The following is a 20,795-nucleotide window of genomic DNA, read 5'->3' as shown; positions in this document are numbered from 1 at the left end:
TGGAGGCTAGAATGCGGAAGCGGATGGCATACTGAGCTAGTGACAGGGAACCTTGGCGAAGGTTAAAAAGGGCCCCAGTCATAGAGACCAGCCTTCCTGGCTCATCGAAGACCTTGCGAAAAGTTTCCAAAAAGGTTGCCAATTGGGAGACAATGGAGTCATCACGCTCCTACAGGGGATTCACCTAAGCCAAGGCCTCTCCCTCTAGAAGAGATACAACGAAAGCCACCTTTGCCCGGTCGGTGGGATACTGCAGGGGCAAGAGTTCAAAATGGATGCTACACTGAGTCAAAAACCCCCTTCACTGTTTGGGATCCCCAGAAAACAGGTGGCTTGCACGGACGAGGTGGGAAATATGGCAGGGAGACAAGGCCAGCGTCACAGTATGCTACTTGAACGGAAGCCGCAGAAAACGTGGTGCCGGCGGGGTCCATGGCCTGGTTATTCTGTAACGCCTCAGTGAGGCGAGCTATAAGAGTAGACCCTCTAGACCATGGAACAGATTGCCCGGGGCGAGCCGACCTAGTGAAGACCGACCCCTATACAGGGATCATCAGGGACAGGCCTAGGGCTCTCTAAAATCACGGTAGCCGGTACCAAGAGGGACGGCTGAGATTGCACGAGAGACATGGAACAGAAGGATAACTGAGGAGACTGACAATCACAGGAGCACTAGGAACGGACATACGGAACAGAGCATAGGAGTAGAGCAGAGCATGTGCCAGGAGGCTCAACAGAGCACCAGGCAGAGTACAGGGACAGAGCTTGTGCCAGGAGGCACAACAGAGTACAAGGCAGAGTACAGGGATTGAGCTTTTGCAAGGAGGCACAACAGAGCAACAGGCAGAGTACAAGGACACGGACGTGCACACAGAATATAGACACGGGCCTGGGTCACAGAAGCAGGCGCTTAAACAATAACTAGGTGCCAGAGGAAAGAGGAGGCAGGTTCAAATAACCCCCACCTTACCCGGATTGGCTGCTGGGATTTCCGGGTCAGGATATCCAAGTGTAGAAAGGACCTGGGAGGGGTCGTGGCCACCCGGGTCAGGACATCAGAGAAGCTACAGGACCTTGGAGGAGGCGTGACCGCCCTCCAAGAGTGCCAGAGCGCAAGTGCCGAGTCCTGGAGCCTCCAGCAGTGCTGGGAGCATGGCAGGACCGAAGGACAGGAACAGAGGAGCGTGCAGCAGAGGGCAGAGAGGTAACAATGGCTCGACCAGCCGCAGAGGGAGAGCGGCCAGTGGTGATAACACTAATGACCAGTGGCCCTGGTTTTTAGTTAGTGCCAGCCAAGTGCATCTAATAAAGACCTGCAGCGCTAGGATTTAAACCAGTCCTACCTGGCTCTGGTACAGTATGTCCAGTTTTACTCCACATTCCTCATGGAGAACACATGTATATGGGTACCTGAATTTACATAGGACTACACAATGTATTGAGTAATGGATAATTAGAGATAAGCGACTTTGCCTTTTTTCGGGTCAAGTAGGGTTTCATGAAACCCGACTTTCGCAAAAGTTGGATCGAACGCAATCAGCCGATTATCGTGAAAAGTCGAAGGCCGACTGAAACACGAAACCCAATGCAAGTCAATGGGGAAGAAAAGTCGGCAGTGAGTGGAGCACAGGAAAAACACCTACAGTGCCCATTTTAATGCCAAAAACATCAATTCTTATTACTTAAGCTTGTCAACCTTAATTTACTTTATAATAATAGTTACGCATTGAAAACTGGGGGTTATTTGGCTAAAGTAGTGGGGGGGGGGGGTAGGACTGGCTCCAGATTTTTGTGGGCCCAGGGCCAAAGAGTGTCACTGGGCTCCTTTAACACATGCCACAATTCATGATCCTCTGATACGGCAGAGAAATAGCGGTATAGTACAATGAAAAATACTTCACTACTTACATCACATGACTGATATCCTTTTTAAACTCTCCAATAGCTCCAAAAACGGACAGTATATTACTCCATACAGTATTATGCCCACCACATAGTGCGCCATACAGAGTAATGAGGCCCATATATTTCTCCATACAGAATCATTGGTCCCATATAATGTTCAATACAGTATATTATGAGCTCCACATAATGCTACAGTATATGTTGGTCCCCATGGATGAAGCTCCACTGTCTTAGGGGCCCAAGTAATGCTCCATATATAATGGGCCCCATTTCTAATGCTCCAGTGTATAATGGGCCCTGTAAATGCTGCTCCAGTGTCTGATGTCCACCTTTGGAATGCTCCAGTGTATGGTGGGCCCCATATATCATTCTCCAGAGTATAGTGCTCCCCAAAAATTGCTCCCAACCTTTAAAACAATTAAATAAGTCTCCTCGCTAGGGAATCCCTGTACTAGTCTGGACTCCTCGTCGTCCCCATCTTCCATCTCTCTGCACTTGGACTGTTTAGGCAGAGGGCGTACAGACGTGATGTCATCGCGCTCTCTGACCAGAATGTCACCGTCAGGAAACGCGGAAGACGTCACGGCGGTGGAGCAGGGAGAGGTAAGTATTTCAACTTTGCAAGTGCTGTGATCTTGAGCAAGCAGGGGGGGCCCACTCGTAGGCAGCAGCACTGGCACAGGGCCCCTCATAGTACGGCGGTGTCCTCCCACCGGCAGAGACCTCCCACCGGCAGAGACACTTTTGCGTACTATGAGGGGCCCTGTGCCAATGCCATCGCCCATGAGTATGCCCCCCACCTGCTCAAGGAACCTGCACTTTCATCTGCACCTTCCTCTTTGTCACCGTGTAAGGTGGTATAGTATGCGGGAAGGGGAACCTGAGTTTCATCAGGGTCAGATTCTGGCTGTGTAGAGTGCGAGGGGAATGTAGTGGTCTGGGTCAATGTACCAACAGAATCATCTACCAGTGGCTGGGCATCAGTGCACTTGTGGCGCCCCCAGGAGTACGGTCGCCACAGTGACTTTACCTTCCTCCTAGGGAGTGTGATGTCATGCTTGGGAGCAATGAAGTATCTCTCTAGCAGTTAAACCAACACACAACACAGTTCCCACTCCAGGCCAGCAGGAAGAGCTCTGAACCTGACTGCTGAGGAGCTGCTCTCTGGGTTGGGAGGAGGGAAGTTAGGGCAGTCTATGAAGGGAAGGGGAAGTGTGTGGACGTGAGAAGGGGAGCTGGAGGATGAGCAGAGTTAAGGCTCACTCCTAGCTGGAGCTCATGGTCCGGATTCCGGTCTCCGAGTTTGTAGGGACACTGACGGTCCTACAGCAGAAACCGGAGGAAGTAGCAGCTGTAAATGCTCTGTTCCCAACTAAGACTCGGAGGCCCCAGCAATGACGTGTGTGATCCAGAAGGAAAAGGCTACGGCTGCCTGCCATACGAGAAAGTTCCAAAAGAGAGTCAACAGGGGGAACTTCAGTGAACTCAGTACTGCGAGTACCTCAGATAAGCGCTAGAACGGAGGCCACACTACCTATCTGCAGAGAGAGAATTCCTAATTTGCTTCCAGGCTGATCAACTCCTTCTCCATCTGTACTCTGGGTCCTGTACGGCACTTACCAAGTACAGGTAAAGGAACTGCACGACTGTGTCTGTCATCTTTCTCCTGCGCCTGGAGCACGGCTCTGCTACATCCTGCACTGCACACCATCTACCAACTCTTTCATCTGCCCTGCGACTACGGCCCTACCTGTGCAGGGCTTCTACATCTTAGCTGCACCACAACATCTGTCCCAGAAAAGCGACACTGCAGCGTTGGTCAATCTGATCAGAAACCACAGGTGGCATCATGTATCCTTCACCTATAAACGTTATTCACCCCTTTGCACGGACGCCCAGGGCCACGGACCAGGTCACCACCACCATGACACATCCCTCTGAGACACCGGCCCGGTACCGATTAACCCCACTGCCCTGGCTGGCGACCCACACTCCATGTCAGATTCATCTTGGACTGGGGAATTCACGATTTGACTTGATAACCCAGGCATGGTATGTGAGAAAGAGCTACATGGACTAATGTGAAGTATGGCCTGCTGCATCATTCACTTTTGGTGGGGGTGAAGGACACAAGGAAAGGGGTTCTTCCTAACCAGGAGCCAGCACTTGACGACTCAGTGCTTGCATTTTCTGAAACTTCAGAAAAGGAGGGCATATTAGCTGGAGTCTGTTTCGGCAATGTAAACCAAAACCAGCTCCTTATGCTCCGGCTTTAAAAGCGGTTAACCTACTCCCAGAAAAAGTAGCCTTCCAGGTCTTCCGGAGCCCGTTAGTGATGGGGATCTGGGATTCCAATTCTTCCCCGCAAACGAGGATTTCCCAGTAAGTGCAGGTCAACCGGAATTCCGGAATTAGGCCTAATCGGCATTCCAGAAAGAATGTGCAAAAATTAAGTGTCCAAACCACAGGTGCTGTAGCTTGCTTAACAGCTGGGCTCCTCTGCTGAGTAGCAGACAGTGCTTACATAAACAGGCGGCACAGCTTGGTTCACGGGTGGGCTCCTCTGCTGAGTAGCAGACACAGTTACTAGGCCCAAAGTATTAACTGGGCTAAATGCAGTCAAAAACTGGTTCTTTCATAAACAGGCGGCATAGCTAGGTTCACAGGTGGGCTCCTCTGCTGAGTAGCAGACAGTGCTACAAGGCCCAAAAGGATTTTCTAGACAAGATGCGGTAAAAAATTAGTAGAAACACACACGGTGTAGCTCCTTGACAGGTGTACTACACCGCTGGCTACCAGACACTGCAACTATGCCATAAAACTGTCTATTAACATTGAAAACCATTATTAATGTGAAAATAAAGTTACGCTTATGGTGAACGAACCGTTCTCGAACGGAACCTCGAACAGCCGAATTTTAAGCAAAGTGTTCGAGTTCGACGAACGGCTCGAACACCGCCCAAAACAGCTCGAATTTGAACTTGGCGAACAGTTCGACTCGAACACCACTCATCTCTAATCAGGAGGCAGACTCAGACGGTCTCAGGCCCAGTATGGATTCGACAAAATTGTAGAAAGTTGAGAAAGGGTACAGTATCAACGGATAACAGGTATATATAGCACAGTTTAAACATTAAAAATCTCTGTGTATATTTCCGAAGTCCGACAAAGACACTCACAGCCTCAGTATGGATTAGACAAGAATCTAAAAAGTGGAAAAAGGGTAATGTATTCGAAACGTACACCAGTATACACTGTTGGGGTATTTTTAAATCTTCATATATATTTCAGTCTCAGTAAGACAGTCCAGACTCTCCGCAAGAGGAAACGAGATGGATATAAGTACAGACGGAAAGTCGAGTGATTGCAGAAATTTTGGAATTACTAATCACGGGAAAAACTCCCGGGAGAATTCTCAGAGGCGATGCTGACCCTTAATTACTTTGTCTGTGGAGACAGCGAAAACAGTTCTTTGTGAAGAAAGGGTTGCTGTATCGCAGTACCGTGGATCCCATCACCGTTACTCATCTCCATCAAATTGTGATCACAGGGAGAGATGTAGACATGGTCCTCACTGCCTATCATGATCTGTCAGGTAACTTTGGAGTGCAAAAGACAGAAGCCACAGGCCGTAGGCAATTCTATTGGATTGGCATGAGAAGACACATTTAAAAATGTGGGCAGGAATGTCACACGTCTGTGAGTAGGAAAACTGTGAAAGCTGATGATAAACCACCACTGCATCTCATTGTGAGTCGACGTCCATAACAAATGGAAGCCATTGATCATCTGAAGATAGAGCCCAGCAGGACAGGGCATAGCTACGTTTTAACCATCATCTATCATTTCACCAAATTTGTAGTGGCAGTCCCAGTGAAGGATTTAAGAGCCCTGACTACACAGTGGTGGAGCAGGGAGAGGTAAGTATTGCAAGTGCTGGGGCCCTGAGCAAGCAGGGGGGACCCACTCGTGGGCGGCGGTACTGGCACAGGGGCCCTCATAGTACGCCGGTTTGTCTGACAGCAGGTGTGCACCCCCACCGTCAGAGACACTTGATTGTACTATGAGGGACCCTGTGCCAGTGCCGTCGCCCAAGAGTGGGCCCACCCACCTGTCCAGGGCAACGGCACTCGCACGGGTGCGTGCACCAGGTGGTGACCCCGGCCCTGGGGGGGAGGCAGCCCAGTTAGGGAGGTTGAAAAAATGGCATATGTTTATGTTGGACATTCAGCAGCTGCAAATGAAGGAATTGGAGAAGTCCGAGGAAGAGGAGGACAAAAACGAACCATTTTTCTGGCAACCTATGTGTCAGCAGGGGAAGGTGGGACAAAATCCTTTAAAACCCATGCATGGTTCATTTTAATGAGGGTTAGATCATCAACATTTTGCGTCGACAGACGGGTCCTTTTTTCTGTCAGGATTGATCCAGCAGCACTGAAGACTCTTTCCCATAGCACACTAGCAGCAGGGCAAGAGAGCTCCTGTAAGGCATATTGTGCCAATTCAGGCCAGGTGTCCAGTTTACAGGCCGCATAGTCAAAGGGGAATGACCTGTGAGGGAGAACATCAATATGGGAGTAGTAGTTTGTAACCATAGTTGACAACTTTTGTCTCCTGTCACTTTCAATAGATGCAGTATTACCAGTCGTGTGAGCGGTACTTGAAAAATCAGTCCACAACATGGTCATGAAACCCCTGTCTCCAACGCCACTTCGGATGTGTGCACCACGAACACCTCTTCCATATTGCCCCCTACGGCTCGTGTGAGAACCATCACCGCTGCTGTGTGCTGGGAATGCCTCAAACAAACAGTTTACCAGAGTTGCTTGTTTGTTAGCCAATATTAGCTCTAGGTTCTCCTGTGGCATGATGTTTTGGAATTTGCCTTTATAGCGTGGATCCCGGATGCTGGCCAACCAGTAGTCGTCATCGTTCATTATTTTGGCAATGCATGGGTCCCTTTTTAGGATCTGCAAAGCATAATCACACATGTGGGCCAATGTTCCAGGTGTCAATGATGCACTGCGAGTGCTGGGTGGAGGAGCACTTTCTGGCAAATCAAAATCCCTCCAGTCACGCACAAACCCTGTACCTGACCTTGCCACACCAACAATTTCTCTTGCCCCCTAAGAAGCATCCTACTACCCTAAATAGTCATCTCCATCATCCTCCTCCTCCTCCTCTTCCTCTTCTTCCTCCACCTTATCCAGGAGAGTTCCCTGAGCAGATAATGGCTGACTGTCATCAAGGCTTCCCTCCTCCTCTTCCTCTTCCTCCTCAGCTGCAGAAGCCTGCTCCTTAATGTGCGTCAAAGTTTGCATGAGCAGGCGCATAAGTGGGATGCTCATGCTTATGATGGCGTCGTCTGCGCTTACAAGCCGTGTGCATTCCTCAAAACACTGAAGGACTTTACAGAGTTCTTTCAGCTTTGACCACTGCACACCAGACAACTCCATGTCTGCCCTCAAACTGCCTGCCCGTGTATCCTCCCCCAAATGCATTACAGCCTGCCTCTGTTCGCACAGCCTCTCAACCATATGCAGGGTGGAGTTACACCTTGTTGCAATGTCGATAATTAGGCGGTGCTTGGGAAGGTAGAGCAATCACTGCAGTTTCTGCATACAACTGGAGTGTACGGGCGACCGGCAGATGTGCGTGTACAGTCTTCGCACCTTATGGAGCAGGCCTGTTAACTCCGGATAATTATTGAGGAAGCACTGCACCACCAGGTTCAAGGTGTGAGCCAGGCAAGGTATGTGTCTGAGTTTTGAAAGGGCTATGGCTGCCACAAAATTCCAGCCGTTATCACTAACTACCTTGCCTGCCTCAAGATGTAGACTGCCCAGCCATGACTCAGTTTGTCGCTGCAAGTAATCGGCCATCACCTCCGCGGTGTGTCTGTTGTCGCCCAAACACATCATCTTCAACACAGCCTGCTGACGCTTACAACTAGCTGTTCGATAGTGGGACACCTTGTGTGCAACACTGGCAGATGAGGATGGAGTGCTCGTCCGACTGCGCTCTGTGGACGAGCTTTCGCTTCTGGAGGAGGAGGAGGGTCGAATGCCTACAGCCAACTGTTTCCTATACCATGGGCTAGGCAGCACTGTCCCACCGCCGCTGTCCCCTGTGCACCCTGCATCCACCACATTAAGCCAGTGCGCAGTGATGGACACGTAACGGCCCTGGCCATGCCTACTGGACCATGCATCTGTTGTGAGGTGTACCTTTCCACTCACTGATTGCTTGAGTGCATGGACAATGCGGTCTTTCACATGCACGTGGAGGGCAGGGATGGCTTTTCGAGAAAAGAAGTGCTGACTGGGTAGGTCATAGTGTGGTACTGCATAGGACATGAGCTCGCGGAAAGCTTCGCTTTCAACCAAACGGTAGGGCATCATCTCTAACGAGATTAGTTTGGTAATGTGGGCGTTCAAACAAAGTGTACGCGGATGAGAGGATAAGTACTTTCTTGTCCTACTCAGAGTCTCTGGTAGGGTGAGCTGGACTTGAGAGCTGCATATGGTGGCACTAGCGGTGGACATGGCGGACTGAGAGAGGGTTGGTGATGGTGATGGTGTTGTTGGTCTTGCTGATGGCCTAGATTCAGTCTTTCGTAGCAATAACATTGTGATTCCCTGACTGCTTTGGCCTTGCGACGACACCTCAACATTTGCTGATGGTGGTGTGCTAACCGGTGGGCTTACAGTGGGGGAAGCGATGTAGCGTTGTTGACTACCTTCATTTGGAACAGGTGTACATGTGGTACGTGGTTTGGTAGTCCATCCACGCTTGCAAGTGCATGGTGGTTAAATGTCTAAGCATGCAACTGGTATTCAAATTTCTCAGATTTTTCCCTCGGCTAAAGGTCTTTGCGCACTTCTTACAGATAACCTTTGCCTGATCATTAGGATTTTGCTCAAAAAAGTGCCACACTGCACTCTTCCTACTAAGGAAGACATTTTGAGGCCTTGCATGCTGTGCTACTTTGACTGTCTGGCCAAGCTGTCCTGCAACTCTTTTGGTTTTTGTACCCCTTTTTGGACTGCTACGGGCCTGCCAGATAACAGCTCTTGCGATGTCGATGCCTGCAGCGGATCCTCCTCTTCCTCTTCTGCGCTATTGGCAGCGGCACCCTCTTCCCCCAATTGATGCCAATCTGGGTCAACAACTGGGTCATCCATCACCTCCTCTTCAATTTCATGTGCACCTTCCTCTGTGTCACCACAGAGGAAGGTGGTATAGTATGCGGGAAGGGGCACCTGAGTTTCATCAGGGTCAGATTCTGGCTCAGTACACTGCAAGGACAATGTAGTGCTCTGAGTAAATGGACCAGCAGGAAAATCTAGCAGTGGCTGTGCATCAGTGCACTCCATGTCAGATTCATCTTGGACTGGGGAATTCACGATTTGACTTGATAACCCAGACATGGCATGTGAAAAGAGCTCCATGGAGTAATCTGTAGTGTGGCCTGATGCATCCTTCACTTTTGGTAGGGGTGAAGGTCACAAGGAAAGGTATTGTTCCTGACAAGGAGCCTCCACTGATGACTCAATGCTTTTATTTTTTGAAACTTCAGAAGAGGAGGCGATAGAGCTGGAGGCTGTGTCAGCAATGTAAGCCAAAACTTGTTCCTGAAGCTCCGGCTTTAAAAGTGGTTTACCTACTCCCAGAAAAGGGAGCCTTTGAGGCCTTGTGGAGCCAGAAGCCAGACGATGACGCAGGCTCAACACCTCCTGCCTTAGGTGCTATTGTGCTGTTGCCACTACCAGCAGATGCACCACCACCACCATCAGTACCAGCTGGCAACCCCCGCCCATGTTCACGGCCTCTTCCACCATACTTCCTCATTTTTGGGAAAATGTACCCAAAATACCACCAGCTATATGGTACTGTAAAACAAGGTACAAGGTGTATATAATATTGGGGAGAATTTGAATCTCCCTAGAGATTTTAGGAGGCTGAACTATAATCTCAGGCCCACTATAGATTACACCTCAATTTAACAGGCTTAAATAGGCTGGTGTATGACAAGGTTCAAGGTGTTTATAGTATTGTGGAGAATTTGAATCTCCCTAGAGATTTTAGGAGGCTGAACTATTATCTCAGGCCCACTATAGATTACACCTCAATTTAACAGGCTGAAATTGGCTGATGTATGACAAAGTACAAGGTATATATAGTACTGGGGAGAATTTGAATCTCCCTAGAGATTTTAGGAGGCTGACAATGATGCTCTCAGTCCAAGTATGGCAGCAGGCAGCCTAATAAGCAGGACTGCTGCACACAAAAGTGTGGAAAAATGAACGCTTGGTAACTGTGCAGAAAAGAGGAAGAAAAGTATTTTTGCTTTTAAAAAAGCAGTTTGCACAGCAGTGTGCAAACAGCAATGTAGCTATCAGGGAGCCTTATAAGGCAGCCTAATAACCAACAGAGCTGATGCACAAAAATATACCCTCCCCTGTCACTCCTCACAAACTGTTGTGTTGTACAGTGGAAATCGCCACCAGCAGAAGCAGTTTTTTTGGTTCTTCTTCCCTGCCTAACGCTCTCACTTATTCAGAATCAGCAGCAGCAACCTCTCCCTAATGCTAAGATCGGCAGAAGTAAGATGGCAGTCGGCGTGCATGCCCTCTTATAGCCCCTGTGACGCCACACAAAGCAAGCCAATCACTTGCATGCCCTTCTCAAAGTTGGTGGTGACTGCTGCCCATGTCATAGCGTTGCCCACAGTGTGCGTCCTCCATCATTGGCTGAAAAAGGGCGCTGGAAGCATCATTTCAAACGCGACTTTGGCGCTCTCGTCGGAGTTGGAGTTATTTGCATCTTCTGCAATATTATCCTTAACCAAGAGTCAATTATGCTTTTGTTATCAGTGCAGACAAATCAGTGTTTCATGGAACAAAAAGGGGAACAAAGATAAAAGGATTAGCTGACATCAAATATCTACTATGCCCAAAGTGAGTGTCAATTTATATTGAAAACTTCCAAGACATTGTGAATTGTTTTCAAGAACAGAATACAGTAGATTAGTCTGCTGCGAAAAGCTCCTGTAAGCCACCACTAAAGGGAACTTGTTGCACATTTGTTAGAGCAGGACCTGTTTTAGGGCCATTAAAAAAAAAAAAGTTGACAGACCAGACATGGGACTTCCTTCCTAAAAACAGCACTAACAAAGATCTTTGTCTCCCGAGACCTGAAGTTAGAAATGTTAAGTGACAACTGGAAATTTCCCCAATATGTTACCCGTCGTCATCTGACTTTCCTGCAGTGAGAAGCGCTCGTTGTTCCAAAGTTGATGTTGTCACTGTTACTAAGACTTTGTGAATTGTTTGCCAAGTGTACACACCATCATTGACCGTCAGTATATAAGGAACTGAAAACTTTGTCAGAGGGAACTGAATAGTCGCTGTTTGAAGACCCTAAGGCTTCAATTCAGTCCCAATATTGGCTGTGTTCTCCACTGAAGAAAAGAGAGAGATCGTTTTGAAAGGTAATGGTTGGCACCTGGGGTGTAGCCCTTTCTACTGAGTACTTGGCTTTAATTGTGATCTTTAACCCCTTAAGCCCCAAGGGTGGTTTGCACGTTCATGACCGGGCCAATTTTTACAATTCTGACCACTGTCCCTTTATGAGGTAATAACTCTGAAACACTTCCATGGATCCCGGTGATTCTGACATTGTTTTCTCGTGACATATTGTACTTCATGTTAGTGGTAAAATTTTATTCATATAACGCAGAATGAACAAAAACCAGCGTTTCATGAATTTCTTTTGGGGGGGTGCGTTTACACCGTTCCGCGTGCGGTAAAATTGATAAAGCGGTTTTATTCTTCGGGTCAGTATGGTTACAGCGATACCTCATTTAGGTCTTTTTTATGTTTTGTCGGTTTTATGCAATGAAAACTATTTTATATAAAAAATAATTATTTTTGCATCGCTTTATTCTGCGAGCTATAACTTTTTTACTTTTTGCAGATGACGCTGTGTGGTGGCTCATTTTTTGCAGGACAAGCTGATGTTTTCAGCGGTACCATAGATATTTATATGCATCTTTTTGATCGCGCGTTAGTGCACGTTTTGTTGGTATGATAATAAATCATTATTTTTTGCTTCGTTTTTTATTTTTATTTTTAAGGGGTTCACTAAAGGGGTTAAGTAATGGGACAGTTTTATAGGGTGGGTCGTTACGGACGCGGCGATACCAAATATGTGTACTTTTATTGTTTTTTTTTTTAATTTTCAAAAAATGAATTTATTGGGGAATATATATATTTTTTTTTTACTAATTTATTTAGCGATTTTTTAAAATTATTTTTACACTTTTTTTTTTTACTACATTGTCCCAGGTGGGACATCACTGTCCTGTGACAGATCGCTGATCTGTCACATCACAGATCACTGTGACAGATCAGCGATCTGTCACAAGCATAGACGCAGACTTCCTCATGCCTGCGCTTTGCAGGCAGTGAGGAAGTCAGCTCCCTACAGGCCCCCGAAGGTCCCCGTTGCCATCTTGGATCCGGGGGCCTGTAGGGAAAGAGCCCCCCGCGGCAGCGTTGCACATTGCGCTGCCGTGGGGGGGCTCAGGGAAGCACAGAGGGATCGCGATCGTGTTTGATCGCGGTGTACAAGGGGTTAAGGTGTCGGGGGCGGTCCGTGACCACCCCTGACACATTGTGCCTGGTGTCAGCTGTGATAATCAGCTGACACCCGGCCGCGATCAGCGGCGCTCACCATGTGAGCGCCGCTGATCGGTATGATGTACTATCCCGTCCCTGGGAATTAAGTCCCAGGGCACATGGACGGGATAGTACGTCATATGGGATTAAGGGGTTAAAAGTTCACCAATCTCCACTTACCATTATCTCTGTCCATGCTGGCGCTGACGATCTGAATTCCTTATTATTATATCCTTGGAGTGTGGGAGGAAACCGATGACTTAGAGGAAACCCATACAAACAGAGGAGAACATGCAAACTGCAACTGTTCTTGGTGGGATTTGAACCCTAAACCCCAGGGTAGGATTTATCGCTAACTACTGAGCCACCATGATATTCTGCCATAGTTGGACAACATGGTCACTTCAGCCACCCTCTAAGGCTAATTTCACACTTGCTTTTTTTTGCAGCGCGTTTTTCCCGCAAAAAAACGCATTGAAAAAACGCATACAAAAGCATACAACTGCTGCGTTTTTTTCAAGCATTTTTATGAGCATGCATGAAAAAACGCAGCGTTTTTATGCGTTTGTATGCGTTTTTAGTGCGTTTTTACCGCGTTTGCGTTTTTTCCAAACATTAGGTGGCCCCTCACACTAACCCAAACCATGACTTTAATAACCCTAACCCTAACCCTAACCCTGACCCTAACCCTAACCCTGACCCTAACCCTGACCCTAACCCTAACCCTGACCCTAACCCTAACCCTGACCCTAACCCTGACCCTAACCCTGACCCTAACCCTTAACCAAACCATACTTAACCCTAACCCAAACCCTAAACCCTAACTAACCCTAACCCTGACCCTAACCCTAACCCCAACCCTAACCCTAACCCTGACCCTAACCCTGACCCTAACCCTAACCCTAACCCTAACCCTGACCCTAACCCTAACCCTAACCCTGACCCTAACCCTTAACCAAACCATACTTAACCCTAACCCAAACCCTAAACCCTAACTAACCCTAACCCTGACCCTAACCCTAACCCCAACCCTAACCCTAACCCTGACCCTAACCCTAACCCTAACCCTGACCCTAACCCTTAACCAAACCATACTTAACCCTAACCCAAACCCTAAACCCTAACTAACCCTAACCCTGACCCTAACCCCAACCCTAACCCTAACCCTGACCCTAACCCTAACCCTAACCCTAACCCTGACCCTAAACCCCCTTAACTAACCCTAACTCTAACCCAAACCCCTAAATTCCATGGTTAACAAAAAAAACGCATGTACAAAAAAATGCATACATAAGCATGCCAATGCGCACATATGCGCACCCATAGACTTATAATGGGTGTCTTGCTGTAAAAAAACGCATTGCGCGCGCATGCGTTTTTTTGAGGCAAGTCGGACGCCCAAAAAATGCAACAGGATGCATTTTGTGCGCCCGAGCGCATACCACAAAAAAACGAATGCGCGGAAAAACGCGTACAAACGCATGTGTATGCGCACATAAGCGCATCCCATGCAAAGTATAGGAAAAAAAACGCATGCGCTATTTAGCGCTAAAATACCGCGAAAAAAAACGTGTGAAACCAGCCTAAGACCCATCCACTGACTGATCTCTTGTTCTTTCAGCATATCCATAACAATCATTATGCCATTCACAACCCCCATCAATTCCCACCTCAGTGCCTTTTCTAATAATGATCACACCAATATTGGTATCGGTTAACTAATATTGTAAATCTGATAGCCAAAGGTCAAAAAAATAATCTTACCCAATTCAAAATAAAATTTAACTTTTAACTGTTAACCCCTTCATGACCGGAGCTTTTTTCGTTTTTGCATTTCCATTTTTGCTCCCCTTCTTCCCAGAGCCATAACTTTTTCATTTTTCGGTCAATAAGGCTCTGTGAGGGCTTGTTTTTTGCCAGAAAAGTTGTACTTTTGAATGACACCATTGGTTTTAACATATCATTTACTAGAAAATGGCAGAAAAATTCAAAGTGCGGTGAAACTACAAAAAAAAGTACAATCACACACTTGTATTTTGTTTGTCTTTTTTTCTAGGTTCACCAAATGCTAAAACTGAGCTGCCATTATGATTCTCCAGGTCATTATGAGTTCATAGACACCAAACAGGTCTAGATTCTTTTTTATCTAAGTGGTGAAAAAAGATTCCAAACTTTGTTGAAAAAAAGAAAAATTGCGCCACTTCCCGATAGCCATAGCATCTCCATTTTTCGTGATCTCAGGTTGAGTGCGGGTTTATTTTTTGAGTGCTAAGCTGATGTTTTTAATGATACCATATTGGTGCAGGTATGATTTTCGATCACCCGTTATAGCATTTTAATGCAATGTCGCGGCGACCAAAAAAACGTAATTCTGGCGTTTTGAATTTTTTCTCGCTACGATGTTTAACGATCAGGTTAATACTTTTTTTTATTGATAGATCAAGTGATTCTGAATGCTGTGATGCCAAATATGTGTATGCTTGTTTTTTTATTGTTTTATTTTGAATGAGGCAAAAAGGGGGTGATTTGAACTTTTATTTTTTTATATTTTTAAAAACTTTTTTTTTTTTCACTTTTGGCATGCTTCAATAGTCTCATACAGGCGATGATCAGATCACCTGTATGTAACAGAATACCTCACTTGCTATGAGCGATGAGAGTGAGTTAAATGCCGCTGTCAGAATTTGACAGTGGCATTTAACGGGTTAATAGCCGCGGGTGGATCGCGATTCCACCCGCGGCTATTCCGGACACATGTCAGCTGTTCAAAACAACTGATACATGCCGGGAAGGATGTGGGCTCATCGCCGGAGCCCACATCAAAGGGAGGTAGTCCGACATTGGCGTAAATTTACACCTCAAGTTGGAAAGAGGTTAAATTAAAAAATATGAGTAACAAGTGCATATTATATTTAAAATGCACATTAAATTACACTCTGTTCCTTATTGGTACTACCTAGCTAACTATCTTTAAACATATCAAAAAAATAAAACGCAAAACCAGAATCTCAATTTGCAAACATGGTGTTTCGGGATATTGCCTCTCATCAGTGCAAAGTATGAGATCTGATTTGGCTAGGACAGAGGCTGTGGACTAAGATCTAACATTTCTCTTTGTGGAGAGCGACAAGCCAAGCCTGTCATGTCAGAATGAGGACACTTATAACCTATGCATGCTCCTTTGGGAAATTAAATGTGTAAATTGTCTCTTCAGAGGGAACGAGGACTAGAACATTAGACCCTCCCCCCATTGGAAGCAGCAATCCTTAAAGTCAATATGAACTCTTTAAAGACCTTTACAATATGACTTAGGGTGAAAGGCAAACCAGAATCTCCATTTACAGACAGTGTTATGGAATGTTGCCTCTCGTCAGTGCAAAGTATGAGATCTGATTTGGCTAGTTAAAGGTTACAGGGGTTGAAGCCTATCATGTATAATGCCATTATGGCACCTACTGTGCTGTTTGGTTTCTTAAATTGTGTTTTTTTTGTGTGTTCTCTTTAAAGTGTAACCTATATGGGATGCACACTAATAGTTTATGATGATTTCCTTTTTCTCTTAATATTCATAGGTCTATTGTTTACTCATCAGTATCTCTGAATTTATCAATTCCCACTTTTTTCTTTTTAATAAAACATGGTGTCATGGCACAGTAGCAGGATATCTCTGGTTTACTTCTGATGGTGAAGATGCCAGGGCCACGTGCCTTGCTGAGCTTCTAAATCAACCCTTATCTGTCCCCTCCCCCACCCAGGGGAGTGGGGAGTTGTAGTGTTTAAGAAGAATACACAAACCAGACTAACAAGGGAAAACTTACAGGGATAAATGAAAAAAAAAACATTCATACACATATGCACTGACAAATAACAGAGTGAAACACTGGGAAGGAAGGGAAGGAAAAACAAAGTAAGAGAGGATGAGTATATGCACACAGACAAATCACCAAGCAATATAGTCTTCTGAACAACACTACAAACACTTCCTCAAACAACAAACAACTTCAATCCAGAACCAGGCAATATTTAACTAACACTGGTATTCCCTGATTGCCAGAGGCAAGTATATATAGCAGAGTGGAGTGTCCAACAGTGAACAGCTGAGACCATCAAAGCAGATTAACCCCTGAATTGCTAGCAAAAACGTGCACTGTTTAACATTAAGGTGAAGTGCTTCTAATTAGTACAAGAAATCAGACAGCAGGGTCTTGTGGCCCCTCTGTGTCATGGTAAACCTATGACACATGGTTTTACTCACCACCCTCTGAGACCCATCCACCAACTGAACGCTTTTTTCCCCGCATGTTATATGAGTGTTTCATTGCCTAATGCCAAGTGTTCTGCCATTCACCGTATCCCAATCAATTCCTATCTTAGCAGATGACATTATTTGAAAAGGCACTATGATACTAAACAGTGCCCTCCAACAATGCAAGTCACACTGTCCCCCTGACCGCGTCTTCCATAATGCCATAGAAATATAGCTGTTGGACAAGATAGCGAAATAGGGCTTTATCTGCATAACAATGACGGTCATAGAAGCATTTACACCCACCTGGTTAAGTTGTGTGAGAAACAACAATAGTTTTTCATCAGTGATAAGAATCCAAGCTGCTGCACTGCCCTGGGTTGGAAGCTCCAACATGATAGCAGGCTGTTAAAAATGGGTATCTTGCCTTCCTGGTGTAGACCATAAGAATAATTCAAATAACATATTATAGTAGCGATGCAGTTCATTTTCAACACATTTCGAGAGTATTCCAGTTTCTTCAGGAAAAAAAAAACCACAAATCTTTGTTTTTTTTTCTGAAAAAAATTGAAATACTTCGAAATGCGTTGAAAATAAACTGCATTGCTTCTATACGTGGTTGTTTGAATTATTCATCCAGTCTACACCAGGAGGGCAAGATACCGATCTTCTACTAACAATCATCCATAGTGCCGTAGTGCCTTCAAAAGTGCCGGACATACAGTTCATCCTGATGCCAGATACACTTATACTTCACAATCACAAAATAAATTCTCTATAAATTTTAAAAGTTGACAAAATTGCCCCGTGGGACTGCTATGGCGGATTCAGACATCACATCCCTGTTACCACGCAAGTGAAATGATAATATCACAGCTTATCTTCCCTCAAACAGGTGCTGTCAGCCAAATAGTAAGAAAAGCAGGTTTCCAAAAAGGGGAACTAGAAAATAAACCATCTAAGAATAGCGGGGACGATAAATAGAATCTTAAACATTGACATTAAGAGAAAGGAACAGAAATCATACTTCTGTCAGCACGGAGATCGTCAGAATCAGATTAGTTATATATGTATATGGTTTGCTGAAAGGAGATACAGAAAAATCTTAGTTAGCTGTTGCTGCCATTAAGGGGTCTTTCTCTATTCAGGCCAGAGGGAGAGTAAGGCCTCATACTCACTGGCGATAAAATCGGACGATTGCAATCCGATTTTTAATCGGATTGCACTCTGACCCATGTTAGTGAATGGGTGACATCTCACTTGCGATTTTTTTCTCATCCAAAATCGGTCTGAGAAAAAAATCACAGCATGCTGCGATTTGCAGCGATTTTCGCCAATACAAGTCAATGAGTGCGATTAAAAAAAGGACCAAAAACGGACCATCCGTTTTAAACGGATACATTACCATTCTGTGGTATAGAACACTGTAAATGGTCCTGTAAATGACTGTAGATAAAGAGTTGGTTGGAAAAAAAACGGATTGCAAACGGACGTAAAAAGGAAGGAAAACGGATTGAAAACGGATGGAAAGATCAAAAATCGCATAGAAATCGCATGACACTCGCATAACACTCCACCCTTTTTTACAGTCCAGAAATCGGACCATATTTTAATCGCCAGTGAGTATGAGGCCTAATACATAAAATGGTTATTGAAAATTGCCAGCCACAAACTGGAAGAAGTGACTTTAAAAAAGTGGCTTTTCAATTTCCTCTGCCTATGACAATCACAATTTAGCAGTCATGATCACTGGAGAGCAGATGAGGGGTGTTCTTCCCTTAATTTGAAGAAGAAAAAAACAAACAAACAACATTTTTCAATGATCTTGTACTAGCAAAAGCAAAAAGAGAAGAAAGGTGTGGCATTTACAGGTTCTATTTTCCCATGTGTACAAAATTACAACTACAATAATACTGCCCCCTATGTACAAGAATTTAACTACTATAATACTGCCCCTATGTACAAGAATATAACTACTATAATACTGCCCCATGTACAAGAACATAACTACGATAATACTGCCCCCTATGTACAAGAATATAACTACTATAATACTGCCCCATGTACAAGAACATAACTACGATAATACTGCTCCTATGTACAAGAATATAACTACTATAACACTGCCCCCTATGTACAAGAATATAACTACTATAATACTGCCCCTATGTACAAGAATATAACTACTATAATACTGCTCCCATGTACAAGAATATAACTACTATAATACTGCCCCCTATGTACAAGAATATAACTACTACAATACTGCCCCATGTACAAGAATATAACTACTATAATAATGCTCCTATGTACAAGAATATAACTACTATAATACTGCTCCCATGTACAAGAATATAACTACTATAATACTGCCCCTATGTACAAGAATATAACTACTGAAGGAATTGAGGGTAAACTGATTAAATTTGCTGATGACACAAAGCTAGGAGGGATAGCTAATACTAGAGAAGAGAGAGAGAGGATTCAAAAAGATTTAAATAAACTGGAGAAGTGGGCAGCAACTAACACAATGGTTTTTAACAGGGAGAAATGCAAAGTACTACATCTGGGCAATAAAAATGAAAAAAGCATATATAGAATGGGAGGAATAGGGCTAAGTGACAGCACATGTGAAAAAGACTTGGGTATACTAATAGATCACAGACTGAATATGAGTCAACAGTGTGATGCAGCAGCAAAAAAGGCAAATGCAATTCTAGGATGTATTAACAGAAGCATACAGTCTAGATCACGTGAAGTCATTATTTCCCTCTACTCCTCTTTGGTCAGACCTCATCTGGAATATTGTGTCCAGTTTTGGGCACCACATTTTAAAAAAGACATCAACAAACTGGAGCAAGTTCAGAAAAGAGCGACCAGAATGGTGACCGGTCTGCAAACCCTGTCTTATGAGGAAAGGTTGCAGGATTTGGGAATGTTTAGTTTGCAAAAGAGAAGACTGAGAGGAGACTTAATAGCTGTCTACAAATATCTAAAGGGCTGTCACATTGTAGAAGGATCAACTTTATTCTCATTTGCACAAGGAAAGACTAGAAGCAATGGGATGAAACTGAATGGGAGGAGACACAGATTAGATATTAGAAAAAACTTTTTGACAGTTAGAGTGATCAATGAGTGGAACAGGCTGCCACAAGAAGTGGTGAGTTCTCCTTCAATGGAAGTCTTCAAACAGAGGCTGGACAGACATCTGACTGGGATGATTTAGCGAATCTTGCTTTGAGCAGGGGGTTGGACCAGATGGCCCAGGAGGTCCCTTCCAACTCTACGATTCTATGATTCTATGATTCTATACTATAATACTGCCCCTATGTACAAGAATATAACTACTATAATACTGCTCCTATGTACAAGAATATAACTAATATAATACTGCCTCTATGTACAAGAATATAACTACTATAATACTGCTCCTATGTACAAAAATATAACTACTATAATACTGCCCACTATGTACAAGAATATAACTACTATAATACTGCCCCTATGTACAAGAATATAACTACTATGTAATGGAGTTTGTTGTTTTGGCACATGGTCTGTGTGTGCAAGGTGTGAGAAGATAGGCTGGTGTTAGCCTTAACTTGTTATATTGGACTATACCTGCTGCAAAGGTTTTGTGACTAGACTCATAGCAACCATGGGAATGGCACTTGCCAGATGCCGCTAATCAGGCAGCCGCTTAGTTAAGCCCGTCCCATGCAAGGGTGAGTTTTAAAGTGTCATTAAACCCCTGAAGTTTGGACTCTAAGCCTGTGTGTTGCCTCATTACTGCGGCCCTGCCACTGCCTACCAGAGCAAATCCCTACACTGCCCCCTATGTACAAAAATATAACTACCATAATAATGCCCTATGTACAAGAATATAATTGCTACAATACTGCTCCTATGTACAAAAATAAAATTACTGTAATACTGCCCCATGTACAAAAATATAAAAACTA

General features: G+C 44.9%; 1 protein-coding gene across 1 annotated transcript in view; it reads left to right on the top strand.

The window, feature by feature from the left end:
• Positions 1 to 11,283: 11,283 nt before the first annotated feature.
• The window catches only part of LOC141085328 (sialic acid-binding Ig-like lectin 13), a 123,144-nt gene continuing 113,632 nt past the window's right edge, over positions 11,284 to 20,795 (top strand). Inside the window, exon 1 of the mRNA XM_073570614.1 lies at positions 11,284 to 11,398. The gene's annotated coding sequence lies outside the window, so the exon portion shown is untranslated. The remainder of the gene's footprint in view (positions 11,399 to 20,795) is intronic.

This window comes from Dendrobates tinctorius, unplaced genomic scaffold, assembly GCF_039654945.1.
Source record: "Dendrobates tinctorius isolate UK_male_01 unplaced genomic scaffold, ASM3965494v1 ptg000028l, whole genome shotgun sequence".
Lineage (NCBI taxonomy): Eukaryota > Metazoa > Chordata > Amphibia > Anura > Dendrobatidae > Dendrobates > Dendrobates tinctorius.
The sequence above is the reverse complement of the archived record's forward strand: the minus strand, read 5'-3'. Positions and strand labels throughout refer to the sequence as shown.